Below are 7573 nucleotides of genomic sequence, written 5' to 3' on the forward strand. Positions count from 1 at the left end.
ACCTTCAGCCGCTCCTCCTACCTGTACCACTTTACTGGTCGTTGGTGCAAGCGTCAAATTACGACTCATATTACGTTTTAGAGTCAAGTGACCTCTAGCGGACGTATTTAACCTTGACCCGGTGAATGTGTGTTTGTCATCGAATGACGTTTGACCCTGAACACAAGTCCAAGCTAGCTAACTGCTTCCCCAAAAGAAGAGTTAATTAGCACTTACCTTGGTAAGCGCATCAAGTAGTGTGACAGTGCAGGGTAGCATTTCTCCAGTTCGCCAGTAGGGGGCGCTACTTTAGGAATCGCTCCTATGGGTCGTATTACGTGACAGACGACCTCTACGGTCATATAGGTTGGAGGACTTGTTGCATTAAACAGCTTTCACATCATTCATGTGTCACAAGACGAGACGAGCTGGAACAGAGTGAGGGGAACACTGACACTATATACTGACAGGGGGTGGAGCTAACAAGACACAGGTGAGACACATCAGGTAATCAGCTGGGGGAGGGGCAGCCAGGTAAAACACAAACACGAGACATGAAACATGAAGGAAACAGACATAAACAGAACACTGAACCCGGGATGGGACAGTTAACAGAACACTGAACCCGGGATGGGACAGTGAACAGAACACAGAACCCGGGATGGGACAGTTAACAGAACACTGAACCCGGGATGGGACACTTAACAGAACACAGAACCCGGGATGGACAGTTAACAGAACACTGAACCCGGGATGGGACAGTTAACAGAGCACTGAACCCGGATGGGACAGTGACAGAACACAGAACCCGGGATGGGACAGTTAACAGAACACTGAACCCGGGATGGGACACTTAACAGAACACAGAACCCGGGATGGGACAGTTAACAGAACACTGAACCCAGGATGGGACAGTTAACAGAACACTGAACCCGGGATGGGACAGTTAACAGAACACTGAACCCGGGATGGGACAGTGAACAGAGCACTGAACCCGGGATGGGACAGTTAACAGAACACTGAACCCGGGATGGGACAGTTAACAGAGCACTGAACCCGGGATGGGACAGTTAACAGAACACAGAACCCGGGATGGGACAGTTAACAGAACACAGAACCCGGGATGGGACAGTTAACAGAACACTGAACCCGGGATGGGACAGTTAACAGAACACTGAACCCGGGATGGGACAGTTAACAGAACACAGAACCCGGGATGGGACAGTTAACAGAACACTGAACCCGGGATGGGACAGTGAACAGAGCACTGAACCCGGGATGGGACAGTTAACAGAACACTGAACCCGGGATGGGACAGTTAACAGAGCACTGAACCCGGGATGGGGACAGTTAACAGAACACAGAACCCGGGATGGGACAGTTAACAGAACACTGAACCCGGGATGGGACAGTGAACAGAACACAGAACCCGGGATGGGACAGTTAACAGAACACTGAACCCGGGATGGGACAGTTAACAGAACACAGAACCCGGGATGGGACAGTTAACAGAACACTGAACCCGGGATGGGACAGTTAACAGAACACAGAACCCGGGATGGGACAGTTAACAGAACACTGAACCGGGATGGGACAGTGAACAGAACACAGAACCCGGGATGGGACAGTTAACAGAACACTGAACCGGGATGGGACAGTTAACAGAACACTGAACCCGGGATGGGACAGTTAACAGAACACAGAACCCGGGATGGACAGTTAACAGAACACTGAACCCGGATGGGACAGTGAACAGAGCACTGAACCCGGGATGGGACAGTTAACAGAACACTGAACCCGGGATGGGACAGTGAAACAGAGCACTGAACCCGGGATGGGACAGTGAACAGAACACAGAACCCGGGATGGGACAGTTAACAGAACACTGAACCCGGGATGGGACAGTTAACAGAACACTGAACCCGGGATGGGACAGGTGAACAGAACACTGAACCCGGGATGGGACAGTGAACAGAACACAGAACCCGGGATGGGACACTTAACAGAACACTGAACCCGGGGTGGGACAGTTAACAGAACACTGAACCCGGGATGGGACAGTTAACAGAACACTGAACCCGGGATGGGACAGTGAACAGAACACAGAACCGGGATGGACACTTAACAGAACACTGAACCCGGGGTGGGACAGTTAACAGAACACAGAACCCGGGATGGGACACTTAACAGAACACTGAACCCGGGATGGGACAGTTAACAGAACACTGAACCCGGGATGGGACACTTAACAGAACACTGAACCCGGGATGGGACAGTTAACAGAACACTGAACCGGGATGGGACAGTGAACAGAACACAGAACCGGGATGGGACAGTTAACAGAACACTGAACCCAGGATGGGACACTTAACAGAACACAGAACCCGGGATGGACAGTTAACAGAACACAGAACCCGGGATGGGACAGTTAACAGAACACTGAACCCGGGATGGGACAGTTAACAGAACACAGAACCCAGGATGGGACAGTTAACAGAACACAGAACCCGGGATGGGACAGTTAACAGAACACTGAACCCAGGATGGGACACTTAACAGAACACAGAACCCAGGATGGGACAGTTAACAGAACACAGAACCCAGGATGGGACAGTTAACAGAACACAGTCCAGGCAAAGATCCGGGTCCAGAAACATTCAAACAGGACCAAGTGCAGCTAAAGTTACACAGACCCCCCCCCCCCCCCCCCCCCCCCACACACACACACACACACACACACACACACACACACACACACACACACACACCGTCACTACCTCCAGTGGTTCAGCAGTCTGTGGCAGCTGTCTTCAGGTTGAGAGGAGACAAACAGAGCAGCATTATAAAGAGCTACGATGCTAACAGGATGTAGACTGATCCACAGAGGCAGGCGGTCCACAGGATCCTACCAGACAAGGGGGTCCACAGAGGCAGGCGGTCCACAGGATCCTACCAGACAAGGGGGTCCACAGAGGCAGGCGGTCCACAGGATCCTACCAGACAAGGGGGGTCCACAGAGGCAGGCGGTCCACAGGATCCTACCAGACAAGGGGGTCCACAGAGGCAGGCGGTCCACAGGATCCTACCAGACAAGAGGGTCCACAGAGGCAGGCGGTCCACAGGATCCTACCAGACAAGAGGGTCCACAGAGGCAGGCGGTCCACAGGATCCTACCGGACAAGAGAGGTCAGGAGCTCCCAGCAAGATGTGTGCTGAGTAACTCAGAGGTTATAAACATGATGTGAATGCATACAGAGAGAGAGGAGCCCAGTGTCCCGGGTCCTCCGCCAGTCTGAGCCCATCAGCATACCTACTATAGAAGCTGGTCTAAGTCTGAGCCCATCAGCATACTACTATAGAAGCTGGTCTAAGTCTGAGCCCATCAGCATACCTACTATAGAAGCTGGTCTAAGTCTGAGCCCATCAGCATACCTACTATAGAAGCTGGTCTAAGTCTGAGCCCATCAGCATACCTACTATAGAAGCTGGTCTAAGTCTGAGCCCATCAGCATACCTACTATAGAAGCTGGTCTAAGTCTGAGCCCATCAGCATACCTACTATAGAAGCTGGTCTAAGTCTGAGCCCATCAGCATACCTACTATAGAAGCTGGTCTAAGTCTGAGCAGCCCTCGAATACTGTGCAGAGAGGGGATCCGACCTCTTGACCCTGACAGGTGTGAGAGGCTTTCTAACTGAAGCTCAACGTCCCAAAGTGCCCCCCCCCCCCCCCCCCCTCAATCTGACTACTGAAACATTTACAGGTGAACTCTGTGAACTCTCTCATCTGTGCAGCTCGTCAGATGTCAACCAAACTGTGATCAGTCTGAGAAACCTTCAAAACTCCAGAAATGCCCGTTGTGATCTTAGAGTCCGTCCTACATGAGACTCCTAAACCTCCACCATCTTAACTCTCCAATAAGCTGGACGTGACAAAGCTATCTCTTAGCATTAAGCCCCGTTTGTCTCAGAGCCTCCAGTCCTCAACACTTCAAATGTGGGTCACTTTCCAGAAGTTTCTCTGCTGAGTTAATGAAAACTAATGAGCTGTAATCCATCTGATGTGACAGGCGGCTCGTCTTCCCCTGGCAGGAGGACAGATCCTTCTTTATGGGCTTCAGTGAAACCATCATTAGAGTGCTTGAAGCTTTTTTTCATTTCTTATCTGGCCTCATGAAGCTCAACACGGCTCAGATGGAAACATGGCTGCTCTTAATCTGGGAGCAGCATATCAAGGTCATAGCTGCTGCCAGAGCTCATGAATGAAACACACTCCTTAATAAGAGGAGTGAAGCGGTTTGTGCAGACCTGCTCAGTGCCATGTTTGAACAAACATCACGCGAGGAGAGGAAGCCTCACTCAGCAGGACAGCCTCAGAAAGAATCCTGCTTTGTGAGATGGAGCTGGAAGAGGGGGGGGGGGTTCTTCATGAGGACCGCAGTGCAGACAAAAACACAGGCCAGATGCATCTCACTTCCAATTAGGTAATGGGATCTGACAGGAGGCATGAGTGAGCCACACGTGGACTCAGAGCTGGATGGATCCTGGACCCGGGGTCCCTGGGAGATGAAGGCAGGTGGTCACAAGATTATCAAACATTAATATGGGGAACCAGCAGGAAGGAAATATATCATGAGTCATGTTCAGGGACAAGTCTGAACCTAAATCCTGATACAACACCTGAAACATACACAGGTAGACACAGGCCTGAAGACACAGGTGAGACTGAAGACACAGGTGAGACTGAAGACACAGGTGAGACTAAAGACACAGGTGAGACTGAAGACACAGGTGAGACTGAAGACACAGGTGAGACTAAAGACACAGGTGAGACTGAAGACACAGGTGAGACTAAAGACACAGGTGAGACTGAAGACACAGGTGAGACTGAAGACACAGGTGAGACTAAAGACACAGGTGAGACTGAAGACACAGGTGAGACTGAAGACACAGGTGAGACTAAAGACACAGGTGAGACTGAAGACACAGGTGAGACTAAAGACACAGGTGAGACTAAAGACACAGGTGAGACTGAAGACACAGGTGAGACTAAAGACACAGGTGAGACTAAAGACACAGGTGAGACTGAAGACACAGGTGAGACTAAAGACACAGGTGAGACTAAAGACACAGGTGAGACTACATGAGGTGTTCTCGGGGACAGAGATCAGAGTGTCCATCTTTAGATCTGTCTGCTCTGTTTTCAGTGTAATCTCTCTCCTACACACACACACACACACACACACACACACACACACACACACACACACACACACACACACACACACACACACACACACACACACACACACACACATGAAGCTCACTAATCTGCTCATAATTTAAATCATCCAGGCTGATTTTTGCACATCTGTCACGTCTGCATCTGTTAACCTGGTTCAGTGTTTCCTGTGTTCTTCAACACGTCTTCTGGTTCCTGTGTTCTTCAACACGTCTTCTGTTTCCTGTGTTCTTCAACACGTCTTCTGTTTCCTGTGTTCTTCAACACGTCTTCTGTTTCCTGTGTTCTTCAACACGTCTTCTGTTTCCTGTGTTCTTCAACACGTCTTCTGTTTCCTGTGTTCTTCAACACGTCTTCTGTTTCCTGTGTTCTTCAACACGTCTTCTGTTTCCTGTGTTCTTCAACACGTCTTCTGTTTCCTGTGTTCTTCAACACGTCTTCTGTTTCCTGTGTTCTTCAACACGTCTTCTGTTTCCTGTGTTCTTCAACACGTCTTCTGTTTCCTGTGTTCTTCAACACGTCTTCTGTTTCCTGTGTTCTTCAACACGTCTTCTGTTTCCTGTGTAAAAACACGACAACTCATCGTCCTCACTGCTGCAGGACAAACAATCCTTGATGATATTTCATGGTTTACTGATCATGCAGCCTTGTTGTCCGGCCACAGATTTATAAAGTCTTCACTGATGTTGGAAACGTCTTCACACATGACCACATGTCATGTTCACAACCCAGCACACGCTAACAGAGTCCATTCACAACCCAGCACACACTAACAGAGTCCATTCACAACCCAGCACACGCTAACAGAGTCCATTCACAACCCAGCACACGCTAACAGAGTCCATTCACAACCCAGCACACGCTAACAGAGTCCATTCACAACCCAGCACACGCTAACAGAGTCCATTCACAACCCAGCACACGCTAACAGAGTCCATTCACAACCCAGCACACGCTAACAGAGTCCATTCACAACCCAGCACACGCTAACAGAGTCCATTCACAACCCAGCACACGCTAACAGAGTCCATTCACAACCCAGCACACGCTAACAGAGTCCATTCACAACCCAGCACACGCTAACAGAGTCCATTCACAACCCAGCACACGCTAACAGAGTCCATTCACAACCCAGCACACGCTAACAGAGTCCATTCACAACCCAGCACACGCTAACAGAGTCCATTCACAACCCAGCACACGCTAACAGAGTCCATTCACAACCATCCAGCATCCCAACAACTCTCAAACTGCAAACATCCCATAATCTCTCCCTGTCAATCATCCCGAATGGGAAGAACTTTGTTTTCACTGAGCCGGCGTGTGGCTGAAGCTGTGTTCCAGGCTTGTCTCTTCAGGGTTCAGTCATGTCACAGTCTGGAGAGCGTGCGCCCTGCGGGGTTCCCCCCTCACAGCAGGAGGTCGGACTGTAAACACTGTAATCCAGCATCCTATTAAACAGGCTGATCCAAGAGAGGAATATAAAGGACACAGAGAAGGAAGCTTCAGCCTGCACTTCAGCTCGTCACCATCCTGTTGTGTTCAGCCCTCCTTAGTACCGCCCTCCTGCGCTGTGATTGGCTGATTTGTGTTTTAAAGTTTGACCTCCCTGACCGTATGTCCTGATTTAAATACAAGAATCCTTGTAAATGTGATGAGTACATATATATAATTATATAATATAATTTAATGGGAAACACCTCCCAACATCTGTATTTATAAAAGCAGTGCATGCTGGTTTTTAGGAAGTCATTTTATGTAGATTGAAAACAACAAAGTCAGGTTGTGTTTCATGGTTCTTACAGTGAGTCTCTGAACCTCTGACGATGAAGCCCAGCATCCCGACCCTTCAGTAAAAACCAAGGACCCAATGAATCACATGATCACAAAGACGATGGTAGCAGGGAGAGAGAGAGAGTGTCATTAAAGCTTTCAGTTTGTTTTGTGCTCTTTAATCATTCAAGGAAATTATATTATTTTGTTTGTTTTTTGATTCACTTCATCTGATTATTTGTCTTCAGACTGAATCATTCAGGAACGGCAGGATATTCTTTGTAATATGGGGAAATATATACAGGAAGTAAGGAGCAAATTCATCCAATAGCACAGAGGTACGACTACACGCCATCAAGGCTTCTCAGAGTGTTGATGTTGGAGATGAAACTGGGAAGAAGGATGTATTTACACATGGTCTTTATGGGAGACAGATCTATGGAAGACAGATCTATGGGAGACAGATCTATGGGAGACCGATCTATGGAAGACAGATCTATGGGAGACAGATCTATGGGAGACAGATCTATGGGAGACAGATCTATGGGAGACAGATCTATGGAAGACAGATCTATGGGAGA

This window comes from Symphodus melops, assembly GCF_947650265.1.
Source record: "Symphodus melops genome assembly, contig: scaffold_349, whole genome shotgun sequence".
NCBI lineage: Eukaryota > Metazoa > Chordata > Actinopteri > Labriformes > Labridae > Symphodus > Symphodus melops.